Below are 22824 nucleotides of genomic sequence, written 5' to 3'. Positions count from 1 at the left end.
TGCCCGTGGTGGCTGGGGGGTGGGGGTGGTGGTAGACATGAGTGGGGGCCTGGTAGAGGCTGCCCCTGCACTGCTGGGGGGTGGGGGTAATAGGGGACATGAGTGGGGGCCTGGTGGAGGCTGCCCCTGGTGGCTGGGGGGTGGGGGTGGTGGTAGACATGAGTGGGGGCCTGGTAGAGGCTGCCCCTGCACTGCTGGGGGGTGGGGGTGGTGGGAGACATGAGGGGGGCCTGGTGGAGACTGCCCCTGGTGGCTGGGGGATGGGGGTGGTAGGAGACATGAGTGGGGGCCTGGTGGAGGCTGCCCCTGCAGTGCTGGGGGGTGGGGGTGGTGGGAGACATGAGTGGGGGCCTGGTGGAGGCTGCCCCTGGTGGCTGGGGGGTGAGTGTGGTGGGAGACATGTGTTGGATATGAGTGGGGGCCTGGTGGAGGGTGCCCCTGACTGCTGGGGGGTAGGGGGTGGTGGGAGACATTAGTGGGGGCCTGGTGGAGGCTGCCCCTGCACTGCTGGGGGGTGGGGGTAATAGGGGACATGAGTGGTGGCCTGGTGGAGGCTGGCCCTGCAGTGCTGGGGGGTGGGGGTGGTGGGAGACATGAGTGGGGGCCTGGTGGAGGCTGCCCCTGGTGGCTGGGGAGTGAGGGTGGTGGGAGACATGAGTTGGTCATGAGTGGGGGCCTGGTGGAGGGTGCCCCTGACTGCTGGGGGTAGGGGGTGGTGGGAGACATGAGTGGGGGCCTGGTGGAGGCTGCCCCTGCACTGCTGAGGGGTGGGGGTGCAGGGGGACATGAGTGGGTGCCTGGTGGAGGTTCCCCCTGGTGGCTGGGGGGTGGGGGTGGTGGTAGACATGAGTGGGAGCCTGGTGGAGGCTGCCCGTGCACTGCTGGGGGGTGGGGGTGGTAGGAGACATGAGTGGGGCCCTGGTGGAGGCTGCCCTTGGTGGCTGGGGGTGGGGGTGGTAGTAGACATGAGTGGGGGCCTGGTGGAGGCTGCCCCTGCACTGCTGGGGGGTGGGGGTGGTGGGAGACATGAGGGGGGCCTGGTGGAGGCTGCCCCTGGTGGCTGGGGGATGGGGGTGGTGGGAGACATGAGTGGGGGCCTGGTGGAGGCTGCCCATGGTGGCTGGGGGGTGAGGGTGGTGGGAGACATGTGCTGGATATGAGTGGCGGCATGGTGGAGGGTGCCCCTGACTGCTGGGGGGTAGGGGGTGGTGGGAGACATTAGTGGGGGCCTGGTGGAGGCTGCCCCTGCACTGCTGGGGGGTGGGGGTAATAGGGGACATGAGTGGGGGCCTGGTGGAGGCTGCCCATGCACTGCTCCGGTGTGGGGGTGGTGGGAGACATGAGTGGGGGCCTGGTGGAGGCTGTCCCTGCACTGCTGGGGGGTGGGGGTGGTGGGAGACATGAGTGGGGGCCTGGTGGAGGCTGCCCCTGCACTGCTGGGGGGTGGGGGTGGTGGGAGACATGAGTGGGGGCCTGGTGGAGGCTGCCCCTGGTGGCTGGGGGATGGGGGTAATAGGGGACATGAGTGGGGGCCTGGTGGAGGCTGCCCCTGCACTGCTGGGGGTGGGGTGGTGGGAGACATGAGTGGAGGCCTGGTGGAGGCTGCCCCTGCACTGCTAGGGGGTGGTGGTGGTGGTGGTAGACATGGGTGGGGGCCTGGTGGAGGCTGCCCCTGGTGGCTGGGGGTGGGGGTGGTGGTAGACATGGGTGGGGGCCTGGTGGAGGCTGCCCCTGGTGGCTGGGGGGTGGGGGTTGTGGTAGACATGAGTGGGGGCCTGGTAGAGGCTGCCCCTGCACTGCTGGGGGGTGGGGGTGGTGGGAGACATGAGTGGGGGCCTGGTGGAGGCTGCCCCTGGTGGCTGGGGGGTGGGGGTGGTGGTAGACATGAGTGGGGGCCTGGTGGAGGCTGCCCCTGCAGTGCTGGGGGGTGGGGGTGGTGGGAGACATGAGTGGGGGCCTGGTGGAGGCTGCCCCTGGTGGCTGGGGGGTGGGGGTGGTGGTAGACATGAGTGGGGGCCTGGTAGAGGCTGCCCCTGCACTGCTGGGGGGTGTGGGTAATAGGGGACATGAGTGGGGGCCTGGTGGAGGCTGCCCCTGGTGGCTGGGGGATGGGGGTGGTGGTAGACATGAGTGGGGGCCTGGTGGAGGCTGCCCCTGCAGTGCTGGGGGGTGGGGGTGGTGGGAGACATGAGTGGGGGCCTGGTGGAGGCTGCCCCTGGTGGCTGGGGGTGAGGGTGGTCGGAGACATGAGTTGGACATGAGTGGGGGCCTGGGTGAGGGTGCCACTGACTGCTGGGGGGTAGGGGCTGGTGGGAGACATGAGTGGGGGCCTGGTGGAGGCTGGCCCTGCACTGCTGGGGGGTGGGGGTGGTGGGAGACATGAGTGGGGGCCTGGCGGAGGCTGTCCCTGGTGGCTGGGGGCTGGGGGGTGGGGGTGGTGGTAGACATGAGTGGGGGCCTGGTGGAGGCTGCCCCTGGTGGCTGGGGGGTGAGGGTGGTGGGAGACATGAGTTGGACATGAGTGGGGGCCTGGTGGAGGGTGCCCCTGACTGCTGGGGGGTAGGGGGTGGTGGGAGACATGAGTGGGGGCCTGGTGGAGGCTGCCCCTGCACTGCTGGGGGGTGGGGTGGTGGGAGACATGAGTGGGGGCCTGGTGGAGGCTGCCCCTGCACTGCTGGGGGGTGGGGGTGGTGGGAGACATGAGTGGGGGCCTGGTGGAGGCTGCCCCTGGTGGCTGGGGGGTGGGGGTGGTGGGAGACATGAGTTGTACATGAGTGGGGGCCTGGTGGAGGGTGCCCCTGACGGCTGGGGGGTAGGGGGTGGTGGGAGACATGAGTGGGGACCTGGTGGAGGCTGCCCCTGCACTGCTGGGGGGTGGGGGTGGTGGGAGACATGAGTGGGGGCCTGGTGGAGGCTGCCCCTGGTGGCTGGGGGGTGGGGGTGGTGGTAGACATGAGTGGGGGCCTGGTGGAGGCTGCACCTGGTGGCTGGGGGTGGGGGTGGTGGTACACATGGGTGGGGGCCTGGTGGAGGCTGCCCCTGGTGGCTGGGGGGTGGGGGTTGTGGTAGACATGAGTGGGGGCCTGGTAGAGGCTGCCCCTGCACTGCTGGGGGGTGGGGGTGGTGGGAGACATGAGTGGGGGCCTGGTGGAGGCTGCCCCTGGTGGCTGGGGGGTGGGGGTGGTGGTAGACATGAGTGGGGGCCTGGTGGAAGCTGCCCCTGCAGTGCTGGGGGGTGGGGGTGGTGGGAGACATGAGTGGGGGCTTGGTGGAGGCTGCCCGTGGTGGCTGGGGGGTGGGGGTGGTGGTAGACATGAGTGGGGGCCTGGTAGAGGCTGCCCCTGCACTGCTGGGGGGTGGGGGTAATAGGGGACATGAGTGGGGGCCTGGTGGAGGCTGCCCCTGGTGGCTGGGGGGTGGGGGTGGTGGTAGACATGAGTGGGGGCCTGGTAGAGGCTGCCCCTGCACTGCTGGGGGGTGGGGGTGGTGGGAGACATGAGTGGGGGCCTGGTGGAGGCTGCCCCTGCAGTGCTGGGGGGTGGGGGTGGTGGGAGACATGAGTGGGGGCCTGGTGGAGGCTGCCCCTGGTGGCTGGGGGGTGAGTGTGGTGGGAGACATGTGTTGGATATGAGTGGGGGCCTGGTGGAGGGTGCCCCTGACTGCTGGGGGGTAGGGGGTGGTGGGAGACATTAGTGGGGGCCTGGTGGAGGCTGCCCCTGCACTGCTGGGGGGTGGGGGTAATAGGGGACATGAGTGGGGGCCTGGTGGAGGCTGCCCCTGCACTGCTGGGGTGTGGGGGTGGTGGGAGACATGAGTGGGGGCCTGGTGGAGGCTGTCCCTGCACTGCTGGGGGGTGGGGGTGGTGGGAGACATGAGTGGGGGCCTGGTGGAGGCTGCCCCTGCACTGCTGGGGGGTGGGGGTGGTGGGAGACATGAGTGGGGGCCTGGTGGAGGCTGCCCCTGGTGGCTGGGGGGTGGGGGTAATAGGGGACATGAGTGGGGGCCTGGTGGAGGCTGCCCCTGCACTGCTGGGGGGTGGGGTGGTGGGAGACATGAGTGGGGGCCTGGTGGAGGCTGCCCCTGCACTGCTAGGGGGTGGTGGTGGTGGTAGACATGGGTGGGGGCCTGGTGGAGGCTGCCCCTGGTGGCTGGGGGTGGGGGTGGTGGTAGACATGGGTGGGGGCCTGGTGGAGGCTGCCCCTGGTGGCTGGGGGGTGGGGGTTGTGGTAGACATGAGTGGGGGCCTGGTAGAGGCTGCCCCTGCAGTGCTGGGGCGTGGGGGTGGTGGGAGACATGAGTGGGGGCCTGGTGGAGGCTGCCCCTGGTGGCTGGGGGGTGGGGGTGGTGGTAGACATGAGTGGGGGCCTGGTGGAGGCTGCCCCTGGTGGCTGGGGGGTGGGGGTGGTGGGAGACATGAGTGGGGGCCTGGTGGAGGCTGCCCCTGGTGGCTGGGGGGTGGGGGTGGTGGTAGACATGAGTGGGGGCCTGGTAGAGGCTGCCCCTGCACTGCTGGGGGGTGGGGGTGATAGGGGACATGAGTGGGGGCCTGGTGGAGGCTGCCCCTGCTGGCTGGGGGGTGGGGGTGGTGGTAGACATGAGTGGGGGACTGGTAGAGGCTTCCCCTGCACTGCTGGGGAGTGGGGGTGGTGGGAGACATGAGTGGGGGCCTGGTGGAGGCTGCCCCTGGTGGCTGGGGGATGGGGGTGGTGGTAGACATGAGTGGGGGCCTGGTGGAGGCTGCCCGTGCACTGCTGGGGGGTGGGGGTGGTAGGAGACATGAGTGGGGCCCTGGTGGAGGCTGCCCTTGGTGGCTGGGGGTGGTGGTAGACATGAGTGGGGGCCTGGTGGAGGCTGCCCCTGCACTGCTGGGGGGTGCGGGTGGTGGGAGACATGAGGGGGGCCTGGTGGAGGCTGCCCCTGGTGGCTGGGGGATGGGGTTGGTAGGAGACATGAGTGGGGGCCTGGTGGAGGCTGCCCCTGCAGTGCTGGGGGGTGGGGGTGGTGGGAGACATGAGTGGGGGCCTGGTGGAGGCTGCCCCTGGTGGCTGGGGGGTGAGGGTGGTGGGAGACATGTGTTGGATATGAGTGGGGGCCTGGTGGAGGGTGCCCCTGACTGCTGGGGGGTAGGGGGTGGTGGGAGACATTAATGGGGGCCTGATGGAGGCTGCCCCTGCACTGCTGGGAGGTGGGGGTAATAGGGGACATGAGTGGGGGCCTGGTGGAGGCTGCCCCTGCACTGCTGGGGTGTGGGGGTGGTGGGAGACATGAGTGGGGGCCTGGTGGAGGCTGTCCCTGCACTGCTGGGGGGTGGGGGTGGTGGGAGACATGAGTGGGGGCCTGGTGGAGGCTGCCCCTGCACTGCTGGGGGGTGGGGGTGGGGGTAATAGGGGACATGAGTGGGGGCCTGGTGGAGGCTGCCCCTGCACTGCTGGGGGGTGGGGGTGGTGGGAGACATGAGTGGGGCCTGGTGGAGGCTGCCCCTGCACTGCTAGGGGGTGGTGGTGGTGGTAGACATGGGTGGGGGCCTGGTGGAGGCTGCCCCTGGTGGCTGGGGGTGGGGGTGGTGTTAGACATGGGTGGGGGCCTGGTGGAGGCTGCCCCTGGTGGCTGGGGGGTGGGGGTTATGGTAGACATGAGTGGGGGCCTGGTAGAGGCTGCCCCTGCACTGCTGGGGGGTGGGGGTGGTGGGAGACATGAGTGGGGGCCTAGTGGAGGCTGCCCCTGGTGGCTGGGGGTGGGGGTGGTGGTAGACATGAGTGGGGGCCTGGTAGAGGCTGCCCCTGCACTGCTGGGGGGTGGGGGTGGTGGGAGACATGAGGGTGGCCTGGTGGAGGCTGCCCCTGGTGGCTGGGGGATGGGGGTGGTAGGAGACATGAGTGGGGGCCTGGTGGAGGCTGCCCCTGCAGTGCTGGGGGGTGGGGGTGGTGGGAGACATGAGTGGGGGCCTGGTGGAGGCTGCCCCTGGTGGCTGGGGGGTGAGGGTGGTGGGAGAGATGTGTTGGATATGAGTGGGGGCCTGGTGGAGGGTGCCCCTGACTGCTGGGGGGTAGGGGGTGGTGGGAGACATTAGTGGGGGCCTGGTGGAGGCTGCCCCTGCACTGCTGGGGGGTGGGGGTAATAGGGGACATGAGTGGGGGCCTGGTGGAGGCTGCCCCTGCACTGCTGGGGTGTGGGGGTGGTGGGAGACATGAGTGGGGGCCTGGTGGAGGCTGTCCCTGCACTGCTGGGGGGTGGGGGTGGTGGGAGACATGAGTGGGGGCCTGGTGGAGGCTGCCCCTGCACTGCTGGGGGGTGGGGGTGGTGGGAGACATGAGTGGGGGCCTGGTGGAGGCTGCCCCTGGTGGCTGGGGAGTGGGGGTAATAGGGGACATGAGTGGGGGCCTGGTGGAGGCTGCCCCTGCACTGCTGGGGGGTGGGGTGGTGGGAGACATGAGTGGGGGCCTGGTGGAGGCTGCCCCTGCACTGCTAGGGGGTGGTGGTGGTGGTAGACATGGGTGGGGGCCTGGTGGAGGCTGCCCCTGGTGGCTGGGGGTGGGGGTGGTGGTAGACATGGGTGGGGGCCTGGTGGAGGCTGCCCCTGGTGGCTGGGGGGTGGGGGTTGTGGTAGACATGAGTGGGGGCCTGGTAGAGGCTGCCCCTGCAGTGCTGGGGCGTGGGGGTGGTGGGAAACATAAGTGGGGGCCTGGTGGAGGCTGCCCCTGGTGGCTGGGGGGTGGGGGTGGTGGTAGACATGAGTGGGGGCCTGGTGGAGGCTGCCCCTGCAGTGCTGGGGGGTGGGGTGGTGGGAGACATGAGTGGGGGCCTGGTGGAGGCTGCCCCTGGTGGCTGGGGGGTGGGGGTGGTGGTAGACATGAGTGGGGGCCTTGTAGAGGCTGCCCCTGCACTGCTGGGGGGTGGGGGTAATAGGGGACATGTGTGGGGGCCTGGTGGAGGCTGCCCCTGGTGGCTGGGGGGTGTGGGTGGTGGTAGACATGAGTGGGGGCCTGGTAGAGGCTGCCCCTGCACTGCTGGGGGGTGGGGGTGGTGGGAGACATGAGTGGGGGCCTGGTGGAGGCTGCCCCTGGTGGCTGGGGGATGGGGGTGGTGGTAGACATGAGTGGGGGCCTGGTGGAGGAGGCTGCCCCTGCAGTGCTGGGGGGTGGGGGTGGTGGGAGACATGAGTGGGGGCCTGGTGGAGGCTGCCCCTGGTGGCTGGGGGTGAGGGTGGTCGGAGACATGAGTTGGACATGAGTGGGGGCCTGGGTGAGGGTGCCCCTGACTGCTGGGGGGTAGGGGGTGGTGGGAGACATGAGTGGGGGCCTGGTGGAGGCTGCCCCTGCACTGCTGGGGGGTGGGGGTGGTGGGAGACATGAGTGGGGGCCTGGCGGAGGCTGCCCCTGGTGGCTGGGGGGTGGGGGTGGTGGTAGACATGAGTGGGGGCCTGGTGGAGGCTGCCCCTGGTGGCTGGGGGGTGAGGGTGGTGGGAGACATGAGTTGGACATGAGTGGGGGCCTGGTGGAGGGTGCCCCTGACTGCTGGGGGGTAGGGGGTGGTGGGAGACATGAGTGGGGGCCTGGTCGAGGCTGCCCCTGCACTGCTGGGGTGTGGGGGTGGTGGGAGACATGAGTGGGGGCCTGGTGGAGGCTGCCCCTGCACTGCTGGTGGGTGGGGGTGGTGGGAGACATGAGTGGGGGCCTGGTGGAGGCTGCCCCTGTTGGCTGGGGGGTGGGGGTGGTGGGAGACATGAGTTGTACATGACTGGGGGCCTGGTGGAGGGTTCCCCTGACTGCTGGGGGGTAGGGGGTATTGGGAGACATGAGTGGGGACCTGGTGGAGGCTGCCCCTGCACTGCTGGGGGGTGGGGGTGGTGGGAGACATGAGTGGGGGCCTGGTGGAGGCTGCCCTGGTGGCTGGGGGGTGGGGGTGGTTGTAGACATGAGTGGGGGCCTGGTGGAGGCTGCCCCTGGTGGCTGGGGGTGGGGGTGGTGGTACACATGTGTGGGGGCCTGGTGGAGGCTGCCCCTGGTGGCTGGGGGGTGGGGGTTGTGGTAGACATGAGTGGGGGCCTGGTAGAGGCTGCCCCTGCACTGCTGGGGGGTGGGGGTGGTGGGAGACATGAGTGGGGGACTGGTGGAGGCTGCCCCTGGTGGCTGGGGGGTGGGGGTCGTGGTAGACATGAGTGGGGGCCTGGTGGAGGCTGCCCCTGCACTGCTGGGGGGTGGGGGTGGTGGGAGACATGAGTGGGGGCCTGGTGGCAGGGGGGTGGGGGTGGTGGGAGACATGAGTGGGGGCCTGGTGGAGGCTGCCCCTGGTGGCTGGGGGGTGGGGGTGGTGGTAGACATGAGTGGGGGCCTGGTAGAGGCTGCCCCTGCACTGCTGGGGGGTGGGGGTAATAGGGGACATGAGTGGGGGCCTGGTGGAGGCTGCCCCTGCTGGCTGGGGGGTGGGGGTGGTGGTAGACATGAGTGGGGGCCTGGTAGAGGCTGCCCCTGCACTGCTGGGGGGTGGGGGTGGTGGGAGACATGAGTGGGGGCCTGGTGGAGGCTGCCCCTGGTGGCTGGGGGATGGGGGTGGTGGTAGACATGAGTGGGGGCCTGGTGGAGGCTGCCCGTGCACTGCTGGGGGGTGGGGGTGGTAGGAGACATGAGTGGGGCCCTGGTGGAGGCTGCCCTTGGTGGCTGGGGGTGGTGGTAGACATGAGTGGGGGCCTGGTGGAGGCTGCCCCTGCACTGCTGGGGGGTGCGGGTGGTGGGAGACATGAGGGGGGCCTGGTGGAGGCTGCCCCTGGTGGCTGGGGGTGGGGGGGGTGGGAGACATGAGTGGGAGCCTGGTGGAGGCTGCCCCTGGTGGCTGGGGGGTGAGGGTGGTGGGAGACATGTGTTGGATATGAGTGGGGGCCTGGTGGAGGGTGCCCCTGACTGCTGGGGGGTAGGGGGTGGTGGGAGACATTAGTGGGGGCCTGATGGAGGCTGCCCCTGCACTGCTGGCGGTTGGGGGTAATAGGGGACATGAGTGGGGGCCTGGTGGAGGCTGCCCCTGCACTGCTGGGGTGTGGGGGTGGTGGGAGACATGAGTGGGGGCCTGGTGGAGGCTGTCCCTGCACTGCTGGGGGGTGGGGGTGGTGGGAGACATGAGTGGGGGCCTGGTGGAGGCTGTCCCTGCACTGCTGGGGGGTGGGGGTGGGGGTAATAGGGGACATGAGTGGGGGCCTGGTGGAGGCTGCCCCTGCACTGCTGGGGGGTGGGGGTGGTGGGAGACATGAGTGGGGGCCTGGTGGAGGCTGCCCCTGCACTGCTAGGGGGTGGTGGTGGTGGTAGACATGGGTGGGGGCCTGGTGGAGGCTGCCCCTGGTGGCTGGGGGGTGGGGGTTGTGGTAGACATGAGTGGGGGCCTGGTAGAGGCTGCCCCTGCACTGCTGGGGGGTGGGGGTGGTGGGAGACATGAGTGGGGGCCTAGTGGAGGCTGCCCCTGGTGGCTGGGGGGTGGGGGTGGTGGTAGACATGAGTGGGGGCCTGGTGGAGGCTGCCCCTGCAGTGCTGGGGGGTGGGGGTGGTGGGAGACATGAGTGGGGGCCTGGTGGAGGCTGCCCCTGGTGGCTGGGGGGTGGGGGTGGTGGTAGACATGAGTGGGGGCCTGGTAGAGGCTGCCCCTGCACTGCTGGGGGGTGGGGGTAATAGGGGACATGAGTGGGGGCCTGGTGGAGGCTGCCCCTGGTGGCTGGGGGGTGGGGGTGGTGGTAGACATGAGTGGGGGCCTGGTAGAGGCTGCCCCTGCACTGCTGGGGGGTGGGGGTGGTGGGAGACATGAGTGGGGGCCTGGTGGAGGCTGCCCCTGGTGGCTGGGGGATGGGGGTGGTGGTAGACATGAGTGGGGGCCTGGTGGAGGCTGCCCCTGCAGTGCTGGGGTGTGGGAGTGGTGGGAGACATGAGTGGGGGCCTGGTGGAGGCTGCCCCTGGTGGCTGGGGGTGAGGGTGGTCGGAGACATGAGTTGGACATGAGTGGGGGCCTGGGTGAGGGTGCCCCTGACTGCTGGGGGGTAGGGGGTGGTGGGAGACATGAGTGGGGGCCTGGTGGAGGCTGCCCCTGCACTGCTGGGGGTGGGGGTGGTGGGGGACATGAATGGGGGCCTGGCGGAGGCTGCCCCTGGTGGCTGGGGGGTGGGGGTGGTGGTAGACATGAGTGGGGGCCTGGTGGAGGCTGCCCCTGGTGGCTGGGGGTTGTGGGTGGTGGGAGTCATGAGTTGGACATGAGTGGGGGCCTGGTGGAGGGTGCCCCTGACTGCTGGGGGGTAGGGGGTGGTGGGAGACATGAGTGGGGGCCTGGTGGAGGCTGCCCCTGCACTGCTGGGGGGTGGGGGTGGTGGGAGACATGAGTGGGGGCCTGGCGGAGGCTGCCCCTGGTGGCTGGGGGGTGGGGGTGGTGGTAGACATGAGTGGGGGCCTGGTGGAGGCTGCCCCTGGTGGCTCGGGGGTGAGGGTGTTGGGAGACATGAGTTGGACATGAGTGGGGGCCTGGTGGAGGGTGCCCCTGACTGCTGGGGGGTAGGGGGTGGTGGGAGACATGAGTGGGGGCCTGGTGGAGGCTGCCCCTGCACTGCTGGGGGGTAGGGGGTGGTGGGAGACATGAGTGGGGGCCTGGTGGAGGGTGCCCCTGACTGCTGGGGGGTAGGGGGTGGTGGGAGACATGAGTGGGGGCCTGGTGGAGGCTGCCCCTGCACTGCTGGGGGGTAGGGGGTGGTGGGAGACATGAGTGGGGACCTGGTGGAGGCTGCCCCTGCACTGCTGGGGGGTGGGGGTGGTGGGAGACATGAGTGGGGGCCTGGTGGAGGCTGCCCCTGCACTGCTGGGGGGTGGGGGTGGTGGGAGACATGAGTGGGGGCCTGGTGGAGGCTGCCCCTGGTGGCTGGGGGGTGGGGGTGGTGGGAGACATGAGTTGTACATGAGTGGGGGCCTGGTGGAGGGTGCCCCTGACTGCTGGGGGGTAGGGGGTGGTGGGAGACATGAGTGGGGACCTGGTGGAGGCTGCCCCTGCACTGCTGGGGGGTGGGGGTGGTGGGAGACATGAGTGGGGGCCTGGTGGAGGCTGCCCCTGCACTGCTGGGGGGTGGGGGTGGTGGGAGACATGAGTGGGGGCCTGGTGGAGGCTGCCCCTGGTGGCTGGGGGGTGGGGGTGGTGGGAGACATGAGTTGTACATGAGTGGGGGCCTGGTGGAGGGTGCCCCTGACTGCTGGGGGGTAGGGGGTGGTGGGAGACATGAGTGGGGACCTGGTGGAGGCTGCCCCTGCACTGCTGGGGGGTGGGGGTGGTGGGAGACATGAGTGGGGGCCTGGTGGAGGCTGCCCCTGGTGGCTGGGGGGTGGTGGTGGTGGGAGACATGAGTTGTACATGAGTGGGGGCCTGGTGGAGGGTGCCCCTGACTGCTGGGGGGTAGGGGGTGGTGGGAGACATGAGTGGGGACCTGGTGGAGGCTGCCCCTGCACTGCTGGGGGGTGGGGGTGGTGGGAGATATGAGTGGGGGCCTGGTGGAGGCTGCCCCTGGTGGCTGGGGGGTGGGTGTGGTGGTAGACATGAGTGGGGGCCTGGTGGAGGCTGCCCCTGCAGTGCTGGGGGGTGGGGGTGGTGGGAGACATGAGTGGGGGCCTGGTGGAGGCTGCCCCTGGTGGCTGGGGGGTGAGGGTGTTGGGAGACATGAGTTGGACATGAGTGGGGGCCTGGTGGAGGGTGCCCCTGACTGCTGGGGGGTAGGGGGTGTTGGGAGACATGAGTGGGGGCCTGGTGGAGACTGCCCCTGCACTGCTGGGGGTGGGGGTGCAAGGGGACATGAGTGGGGGCCTGGTGGAGGCTGCCCCTGCACTGCTGGGGGGTGTGGGTGGTGCGAGACATGAGTGGGGGCCTGGTGGAGGCTGCCCCTGGTGGCTGGGGGGTGGGGGTGGTGGTAGACATGGGTGGGGGCCTGGTGGAGGCTGCCCCTGCACTGCTGGGGGGTGGGGGTAATAGGGGACATGAATGGGGGCCTGGTGGAGGCTGCCATTGGTGGCTGGGGGGTGGGGGTGGTGGGAAACATGTGTTGGTGATCAGTAGTGCAAGGTGACATGTGGGTTGGCTGGTGGGCATGGCCATGGTGGATGGGTTGCCTGTGGGACATGAGCAGGGGTGCAGGGTAGTACCCTGTGGTGTGGGCTGTCTGCAGGGGCCGTGGAGGGTGTAGAGGGAACACCTGGGGGGACCCACATGGCCAAATCACGTGTAGCATTCCCCGGCACCACCAAAATACTCGTACCCTGCAGAAATCGCGTGTGAATCTTCCGCGCACATCGGAATACACGTACCCAGGGCAATCGCGTGTGGAACTTCCCGCGCACCCTGAAGTACACGTACCCATGCCAATCGTGTGTGGAACTTCCCGCGCACCCCCACCTACCCAGGCCAATCGTGTGTGGAGCTTCCCGCGCACCCCGTAGTACACGTACCCAGGCTAATCGTGTGTGGAACTTCCCGCGCACCCCGAAGTACACGTACCCAGGCTAATCGCGTGTGGAACTTCCCGCGCACCCAGGAACACGCGCACACGCTATTTTTCACACAGCGGGTGTCCGTGTTTGTCGGTGCCCCTTTGCACCTCATTTGTCCTAGGGGGCCACTGTATGGGCCATTCATCATGGCTGTATATGGGTGCTTTTTGTTAGCGCACATTTTGGCGCACATTTTTTTCAGTCGCAGGGGCGCTACCGCCTGCTTTCTTGTGGCGTACTTTTTTGGCCCTGTGCGCGTCTTTGACCGTGCGCTGGTTTGCCCTATTCGATTCCATGAATACGGGTTGTAGGCGAGCGTGTGGGTGTTCCGCGCACTTGCCTCCTGTACTTCCCCCGTGACGCCCATATTTTCACGCGTTGTTCCCCATTCCGAGTGTTACGCCCCGTGTTCCGCCTACTTTTGTGATGTGCGCCGCGCTATGTGCGATTTCGCAGTGGCGCACGCTGTTGGATGACCTGTGCGCCGGCGTGCGCGGCGCACATTTTTAGCGCACATCCGATGTTTTTCTCGCACACGGACTTCCATGAATCGCTGTGTGCTGGTTTTCCTGCGATTTTCGCACTTGCACTGTGATTTTTGCACTTTTCCTACGATTCGCACGTTTTGGCACCTCTGCGCGGGAATTTTCGGCGCACATTAATTCCATGAATCGACCCCTAAATATGTTAAATTAATTTCCATGGAATGTAGCCTCAGTTCTGTTTTTTATGAAGCCACCTGGTTCCCAAGAGATAGTTGGAAGGATGTGTGCCAGGAATAGCAACATGTTTAAAACTGGGAGTTGCAAGAAGTGTTGCAGGGTAAACTGCTACGAGGCCTGGGAACTGTCTAGAGCACCAAATTGGCTCAGATCATGGAAGAGTATATTATTTTGTCTAATTTGGCGACTTCACACTCACTACATGATTATGTCGTTTCGGTGGGGATGCACATCGAAGTTACATGAACTTGTTTTGACCAATAAAGGTAGGCCAGTCAATCAGGATGAAGTGTTTCCTGCTGATTGCACAATTAGGTCATTCGTAAGGGGATGCACTTAGAATGGTCGTGGGTAATTTACTAACCAATAGGGAGTACTAACACAGATTGTGTTTAGATTTCTATACAGGTGGGAGCAAATAGGGAACATGGAATTAACATGTACTTGATACTTGTAAGGTAGTCAAATTTTGTGTTTTATGTCTTTAAATACTGCAACTCAATGTGGGCGGGTCAAGAGCATTTTCAGTTTTCAGTTCTAAGGAGCTGACTGACCCTCCCGGACATAATTTGCATTTATTAAAGCTGTTTTCCTTAAAAAGCATGCACTCCATTATTGCTTCCTTTGAATTATTGTTTCAATCGGTTTTTGGGCCTACAGTAATAGCTAAAAGTACAGGGCCTCTCACCAGAGGTGCAGTTTGGGAGTTTTACCCTCCCACTTTCCTTCCTCGCCCCTTCCTGTTCAAGATAAGTATTTATGCTTCATGTGTTTGAAACCTTAAAGAATTTAAGGTTAGTGCGCACAAAAGCGTAGCGTGCAAAAAAACAGCAGAAGTGTCTGTTGAACTAGGAGAAGGCTTAATGTAATGTGGGTGCTGTTGAAGTAGTAAGCATTAAAGGAGACATCTATGGTTATCCTTAACTGAGTTCTGCTATGATTATTATTCTTGGTTATTGCCTGAAAGCTCTTATTCGGATACATGCGCATGGGAAGGCTCCCCGCTCTCTCTCGGGCCACAGTGTGGTTATGGCTGCTCTGTCTGAATTCGTAGAGGTTTCTCATTAATGCTGGTCTCTTGAAAATGATGAGACAGAGCAAGACCTTTCAATCAAACGTACCCTTCTCCGATGTTGATGCCATGTCTAGCATATTCATTAATGTGCAGGCCTTCCTGGAATCTGACGCCGTGATGTATTGGGAAGGAGCCAGGCTGTGTGTACAATGGAAGCTTTTTTTTCCTCTTCCCTAAGCAGTTTTTCCTCATAAATCATTCTGTATTGCAGCAAATGGCTCCATCCCCTGCTGCAGTGAATCTATTTCACAGGAGTCCTCGGACATAAATGATGTTTTTTTGTTGCGGTCCAGGAACGAGAAACACCTTAATGAATGGCTGAGCTTCCTCTATTCAAGAACCACCACCGCCCTCCGACTAGGCCCCCACCACTGCCTCACCGCCCCCACTCCTCGGCACAAAAGGCTGCCTAATTGTTTGACTTGCTTGGATGAAATAGAACAAAACGCTGCTATTACAACAGTTTAAGCTAAGCCTTTGGGTAGGAGCATGTTTGCTTCTTCTCTGCCAAGGGGCCATCACCCAAGGCACTTAATTAACAATTTGCTACCTTAAAACAGTCCACACAATACGCAGATAGGAGAGGGATTTTGAGCAGTATCCTGCTAAATGAAAAGCAATTACAAAGATCTTTAGCTGCAGTATGGGCGGGAAATGCAGGAGTTGCCGGAGGCATCAGACAGCATGTGCAAAGACTTGTGGTGAACGCACGCACCTTATTTCCATTCTAATTAATATTCACAAGGAAATGGACGGCGGGATTCGTAGAACATTGTCCCCAGTGGATTTATTTTGACCAATTTCAAATGGTTTATCACAAATCTTTTTTTAAATGGTGAAACATAACGAATTCTCTAAATAGAAATATTTGCAGCAGGTGTCTCAAGTCGAGATGATGAAGTGAAACCTAACCAGAACTCTTGAGCCCATTCCAAGATGGTGCCATGCATTATGTGGCACGCGTGCCCATCCCAAGATGGCGGCACAACGCCGGCATCATAATGTCATGATGCTCTGCGCCCAATGCCTTCTCCTTCTTTAGGAGCCGCGGCAAGTGCTGTGGCATGTCACAATGCTACGAGGTTGGTTTTTCCTCTTCTTCTGCTGCAGCTGCTTGAATCATGCTCTTCATGGACCCAATGCTCCTTCCTTTCTTCCTTGCTCCTCCTATCATCTCTGCTCTCCTGCGGTGCTGTGCTCTTTCATTCTCTTGCTTGCCTGTACCTAACTGCAAACGGCCTCTAGCTGCCTCCTATATGTTCTACTGCCAAGCTGCCCCTAGGGTTCTTCTGCTATGGGGCTTCTCCCTGCTTCGGAGATCCTGCTTTTAATATGTCACGCTTATGATCCGTAATATCCAGTTTTTTTGTTTTTTTTCTGTTGGCTTTTCCCCATGGACTAACCGTCACTAAGGTCACCTGACCTCTGTAGCCTCAGAGGCCAAGGTGGCTTCTGGGACGGGTGCGCTTATCTGCATGGCACTCTCACCAGAGGTAAGGAAAGCGACTTACCTACCGGCCCATTCTCCAGAGGTATTACATTGAACCTTCAGTTCAGGTTACAGTGGGGACAGTATTAAGAGCGCATACTTTATTTCTTTTCACTCATATTTCTGTGTCAGTTTAGGACTATAGTTAGAGTTTTTTGGTGTACAGTACACGAGTTTGCTTCTTGTTTTTTTCTGATTGTAGCCTTGCCATTACCCCATGTCTGCATTCTCACAGAGAAAGTGCCCCAAGTGAGGGAGACCAAGGACATCAGCAGAAGATTGTTGTTGACTTATGTGGAGAGGACAATTTAGTTGAAGGAAAAGATGGCTGCCGGCAGCAATGCTGGAAAGCAAGTTCTTGCTCTGCACTCAGCTCCTGGGGGTGGGGTGTGTGGGGGAACTAAACAGGAGAGAAGGTATACCCTTTGATGTTTGTTACAGGGAGATATTTCTTCGATTGAGCTGCTGTACTTATTAGCTAATGTTCTGCTGCCCTCCTGTGAACCCTACCCTCAGAAGAGAAGCTGCTGGGCCACGCAGCCGGGGGCACCATAGTGAAAGCGTATGGAGTGAAAATGTCTCTTTCATTTGCAGGAAAATAAAAAAGACAGATTTAGAAATACCGCTCTGAGAACACTCAGAGCTGTCTTTCTAAATCTTAACTGTCACGCCCCTGCCTCACACGAGCTCGTGCAGAGGCTGACAGGCAGGAGGGATGGAGGGAAGGGCAAGATGGTCATGAGGTGTTTGTATGCCTGTGTGCATGCTGTGTGTGTTTTAGTGGGGAGGGGCTGGGAAGAAAGTGAGTGTCCGCGTGTCTTTCAGTGTATTTGTGAGTTTGTTTGCTGGCGGATCGGGGAAGAGTGTTTCATGGGTAGGATTGAGGGGGCGGGTGAGCGAGTGCACGTGTGTGTTTGTGTCTGCGTTGTGCTGATGGAAAGGAGATTTGGGGGGTGAAACAGTCTCCCTGCCCCCCTTAAACTTGAGGAGAACCATCTCCAGTACCGGAAGCATCTCAAAACCTTTCTCTTTGCTTCTGCTTTTTCTCCTCCTCTCCCCTGCTGATTTCCTGGCTGAAACTGAAACTGCACTGGTTTACATGGCCACCCTCTGATCTCGGGCCCAGGCCCCCTCCCCCACCAGTCGCAACACTGCACTGCCTTCCTGGCAACCCCAGCACTTGGGGACTGTTTTCTGTATCCCTACAGTCCCACTATCTGCACTTGACACCTGATGCCTGCACTTACCCTCTACCCTTACACTTGCCACCTGCTGGCCATACATTACTATTGTTATTTATTCTATTATCCAATGTACTGCACTGTCCCTTCCCCTCCCCCGCACTTCCCCCATCCCACCTTCCCTTCCACTTGCGTGATCTGAATGACACCTGGCCTAGTAGGATCGTTGTCTGTGTTCCCCCTTGTTCACCCTCCCTTGCCTCGTCGCGCCTTGAAACACTTGTGTATAGGCGCGTTATAAATGCCTTATCATATCGTATCATATCATGATAGTGATTACTCTGTGTTTTAAAGTGCGTAATAATCACATGGAATCAGTGAAAGTCCGAGAGACAACAGGAGTTATCAGTGGCTGACAGAAGTGTAGTGTGTTTTGCAGAGTGCCGTTGCTGGGAGCCTGCTGTTTTATCTACGTGAAGTGTGCTCTCTTGTATTGCCCATGTAAAGTGAAAACTATATAAGATGCATTCTTTGTCAAGACTGGAGGTAAGCATTATGCTTCAACTTCTTTATTAACTACTCCACAGCAGTTTGAAAAAAGGTCCTTTACTACTCCTTTTTTCTTCTTTTTCCTTTCTTAAACTACAACTCCCACTGTCTCTGTAGTCCTTGTTAGTGTTCGCCCAGTCCATGTACCACTTCCTTCCTGTGTACTCCTCCTCTTCTTTGAGTGCTCCCAACTGCACTCTTGCCAAAAATGAACTTAACGGAATGTGTCAACTTCAACTTTGGCCCCACACGTGCCTCAAACTCGTCGCGGCCGACTGCGTTCTTTTCCGCGTCTGCTGCGTCCCTTGCTGGCAGCTCATTTATTCTTCTGGTCATCTCCTACAGAGCATACAAGACATGACATTAGGGTGCTGTCCATGTACTGCTAAACACTTAACACAGATGTTCATTTAAGGTTACACAGTACATACAAGAGGGCGGAAAATGAATGCTCGCCTCATGGTCTCTAATAGAATCCAGACTCCTGCGCAGTAAGCAGGGCTAATCTTCATTCTATGTGAAGACTGGGGGCGAGCATTATGCTTGTTCAAAGTTTCCCATCACAGTCTTTGCTAATCCTTCAAATGGCTTGAAATAAGATGTTTTAAAGGTAGTATCACTGGGCCAATCTGCTGCTTGCATAATATCTTGCAAAGTCACCCCTGCTGAAAACGCTTTCGATGCCATAGCTGCTCTCACACAGTGTGCCCCATATTTCTTTAAGTCGATGCCTGCTAGCTGCATCACTTCTCGCACCCAACTGGCTATAGTAGCTGTTGCTACTGCTTGGAAAGGCTTCCTGTGCGCTATAAGCAATTGTGTGGTGCAATTTGCCCTAAATTCTGCCGTCCTGTTCTCGTATTTGTTAATATACGTTGTTACGCACCATTTCTTATTATTTGGTAGGTAGGGGTAATGAACAGTTGTGGAATTCGAGTTCATCCTCTTGACTATTGTAAATGTAACTCCTTCTGGCCCACTTTCCTGTGCCCTTGTAACGCTCTAACATCTGCCACATGCTTGCACGATACTAAGCTCAATAGCATAGCTAATTTCCCTTATAACTGTTTCAAAGTCAGAATTGTATTTGTTGGTCAACTCACCAGCAATCATAGCACTACTTCACATCCCATAGCTGCAGGTATCTCGGCTCTGGTGGCACCTTGAATCGTGCTCCTTTAATGAGCCGAATTACTGCTGGATGTTCCCCTGCTGGTGCTCCATCAGGTGGCCTGCTGATATTGCCGATCTGTACACCCCTATGGTTCTGAAACCTTTACTGCCCTGCAAGAGGAATGCCAGGAAATTCAGAATTGCTACTACAGGTGCCGAAATGGGATGAACATTTCTCCCTCTGCAATAGTTGACCACTTGTTCCAAGCCGCGTCATAGCTCCTCCATGTGGATGGAGCCCATGATTCAGTGATGAGCTCAGCAGTTTGAACCGAAATACCTAGCAGTGCCCAGCGTCTCCTGATGTCCTGCACGCTAGTAGCGGGAGAGTCCCTCTGACTCTCAGAGGATGAATCTACCCAGCTGTGTCCGTGAGCAACTGTTCCCCATCTGGAAGAACTCACGGAAGGTCCTCCACAAACTCCATCAGGGTCAGGAGCCACACTTGTGATTTTCACATAGGAGCTATTACTACTATGAAAACTCCCTGCTTTTTACACCAGCAAAAAGCAGGCAGGTTGCACATGACATCATTGTAAAAGCTGCATTCCATCCATACATGGCAGGAGGCATTTACTCGTTATTCACTGCGGAGTGCAGAAGGGAGGCGTAAATATGCATCCGCTGTCACTTTCAGAGGGGACCTTTTTGAACATAACTGCAAACGTAAGCATGCTCTGACTATTTGCACTCCATTTTAAAATTAGCTCTATTGTGAGATACTGTCTTCTGTCATATGGATGACCAGCCCTTTTTGATGTATTTTTCTGAGACTTGACATACCTCTTCCTCCCACCATTACCTGATCTGCCTTGCGAGGATGGGGTATTGGCATAGAGCGGAAGTGGTTAGCTATGAACTTGTTAGATGTGCTGAAAATAGGCATGTGCTGAAACCTTGCCTTTTTTCCCTCTTTTTAGGAAAATCAAATCTAGGTGTTTTTGCATTGCTGTTTGTGCTGAAACTAGGCGGTTTCCCCTCTTTTTAGGAAAGTCATAACTAGGTGTTTTTGCAATGCGCTATCCCTTCATCCACACTGCTCCTGCGTTCCCCTGTGGTGTGTTGCCGGCTTGTCACCTTGTGTGTGCCCCCTTTTGCGTGAACCCTCCCCTTATGGTGCTTCCTGTGGTGCTCGGCTGTGGGCTGTGTGAAATGATCCACCTGGACAAGTAATGGATTCAAGATTACTTTATTGAAGATCGCATCTACAGCCCACCGGCTCTTCTCTAGTTCCCTCTTAACTGCTGAACAGTCCTGCATCATTTCCTTTACATTCTAGGTTCCATATTCCATGAACACTTCACATTCCACAAATTGCCCCATATTCCACATATTAAAGGATGCTGCACATCTCCCTTTTCCACAATATTGAAAACTATTTACAGAACAATAGGGAAAAGGGTTGGGTTCTAGATTGCAAACACTCCTGTGCTGAGCTCTGTGAATGGTTATCTTGAATTCTAATTAGTTTTGCAGGGTCACAGGTTGGAAAAGGTAAACCCAATACCTCTTATGTAGAGATTATATAGAAAAGTCCTGGTTACCTTGCAGTTAGAGTTTGCCAATATGACCCTTCTTTGTATAAAAGGGTTTTAAGCGTTTTGTAGTGGTTTTCACAAGTGTTATTTTATTGGAACATGGTCCAGACACATTGTCTGTGGAAGGTGGTCAGCCGACACGTGTTTCAACCCAGGAGGGTCTTTATCAAGGCAAAATGGTAAGGTTCATGGAACGATTTCCCGTGGGTTCATAATGGCCAGTTGCAGATGTGTCTTCCAAAATTGGTTATGTCATAGGCTGTTGCCTGTTTGTGGTCTCTTGTCCGTCTGGTCTATATATTTACAGAACAAAACTATTTACAAACCTACATAGTGTCACTAACTTAAATACTAATGCTGTATGAGCATATAATTTAGCAATTCTTACTAGCAACCAGTACATCAGTACATTTATATAACTAACATCAAAATGTATCAATACAAATTTGCATGAGGACAATTAGCATAACTGCAGGCAGTTGTATTCAGCAGTCTTTCAGATACAAGGGTCTTCCACACCTACATATGAAGTGAGTTCTAAGAGCACCCTGTCTTAACAGATCCTTCTAATTGTGAACACAACAATCCTGCCCTAGCACAGTTTTTTCTTTGTGGACATTCTGGACACTCAGCCCTCTCCTGATTTGCACAACCACGGGACTCCCAGCACACCTGCACACCCTGCTGACATTCCACACTCGCCCATCTGTCACCTTCACAGCACCATGCAGCCTCTTTATAACTTGCACCAGCTTAGACCACACCAAACCCCCTTCTACTCTGCTGTGTGGGATTTGTATTCAAACCCAATCCCCTTCTTTGACTGCGCATTTCATTGTGGCTTTTCTAACATCAATGCAAACTTTATTGCACATCTGCTTCTTTCCAATCTTCGCGTTTACCATATCTATGTCAATGCCCTTCAGGCATGCCCTACCTAACCACACCGGGCAAACCCTAGTATTGGGTGTACACCCCCTTAACGTTGCAAAAGGGGACACTTCAGTGGTGGTTTAGGGGTAAACCTATAAGCCACCACTGTATCTTCAGTGGCACTTCTCCAATCACTACCTTCAGAAATGGCAGGCCTGATGCTGTCCTTAATCAGTCTGTTAAATCTTTCAACCACACGATTGGCTTCTGGGTGATATATTGAGCTGACTTTATGCTCTATGCCATTCATTTTAAAAAATCCCCCTATTTTCTCGTAAACTAGTTGAATACCATTGTCTGTCATAATGGTAGAGGGATAGCCTTCCCTTCTAAACCCTTCATCCAGAAATGTAATGCTATCTCTGGCACACACATTCTGCACCCAGGCAATTTCTACCCAATGGGAAAGTAAATCCACCAACAGAATTCAATATTTAAATGTCCCCTGAGTTCTGACTGGTCCCACAATATCTAGATCTACTTGACGAAATGGACATCAAAGTCATTGGTTCCACTCGTGTGACACAACCTTTGGCAACATCCTCACACACAGCACAATCTCTGATGACCCTCTCAACTTGCAAATCCATACCCGGCCACCAATAGTCCTGCCATTTCAATTGCTTTGTCTTGGTCATTCCCTGAGGACATTCATGTGCCACTTCTACAATTTCTTCTCGTGCTCCAATGGGAGGAAACAATTTGTCTCCTCTCAAAACCATCCTATCTTTTATGAGAAGTTCATCAAAGATATGTTTGACAGCATCAGGTATTACCCCTCTTCTAATCTTGGTACTCTTCACTCCCCATTCAAGTCTTTCCTTGACAACAACTAGCACTGCATACGCTAGCATAGCTTCCCACCATTCACTCTCTGTCACTACCTCTTGGCTGACATGCAGAACTTGATCTTCGTTATCCTCCTCATCCTCTTCATCTTCAATCTCATTTGTCAATCTCAAGAGACAATCTGCTGCCTTGTATTTTATACCTGGCAGATACTCTATCTCCCAAATGTAATCTTGCAACCGATTTCTGAATTCTAGATGATATTTTGTCCAACCTCTTTGTGGTAAGAATCTCTTGCACAGCGATTCACAGATCTCAAATCAATGCAGAGTCTTAGCTTACCATTGAGTTTATGAACCACCACTAAAGGAGAAACCCATTCAGAAGATTCAGTTCTCTCTATTACCCCTCGCTTTTCATTCATTTCTAATTCTTGCTTTACAGCAGCCCTGACAGCCAAAGGTACAGATCTAATTTTTTGTACAACTGGAACATAATTGACTTCCATTCGAATATTGTGCATTAATCCCATCAAATTGCCCAACTCTTCTCGAAACACTTCATGTCGCAACAAATCATTCACACCTTCTATGGCATAAACTGCCCCTTCGGCATTGGGATCAAGTTTTGTCATCAGCCTTTTCTTGTCTGTCCAACTTAAAAATGTATCATTCCCTTTCTTTGTAACATAAACCTTACCCTTGGCTGATCTATCCTAACATTTCATAACTGCCCAGGACCATCCATCTATTTCAATTCTTTTGCCTCCTTATGCCATAGGTTTGATATCTACAACATTGAGAGATATAGTTACCTGTAACTTAGCTTCAAAGATAGACTTAGGAAGTAAAGTATATTTCCCTCCAGAATCAATTACCATCCCA

At 58.5% G+C, this 22824-nt stretch overlaps 1 long non-coding RNA gene across 1 annotated transcript in view; it reads right to left on the bottom strand.

Annotated features, from left to right (window-relative positions):
* Positions 1-17522: 17522 nt before the first annotated feature.
* Positions 17523-22824, bottom strand: part of LOC138516153 (uncharacterized) — a 215909-nt gene continuing 210607 nt past the window's right edge. The window contains exon 3 of the long non-coding RNA XR_011282240.1: positions 17523-17846. This is a non-coding gene — a long non-coding RNA (uncharacterized lncRNA). The remainder of the gene's footprint in view (positions 17847-22824) is intronic.

This window comes from Ambystoma mexicanum, chromosome 6q (assembly GCF_040938575.1).
Source record: "Ambystoma mexicanum isolate Mex_15411 chromosome 6q, UKY_AmexF1_1, whole genome shotgun sequence".
In the NCBI taxonomy this organism is placed as follows: domain Eukaryota; kingdom Metazoa; phylum Chordata; class Amphibia; order Caudata; family Ambystomatidae; genus Ambystoma; species Ambystoma mexicanum.
This window is presented reverse-complemented; position numbering and strand designations above follow the sequence as displayed.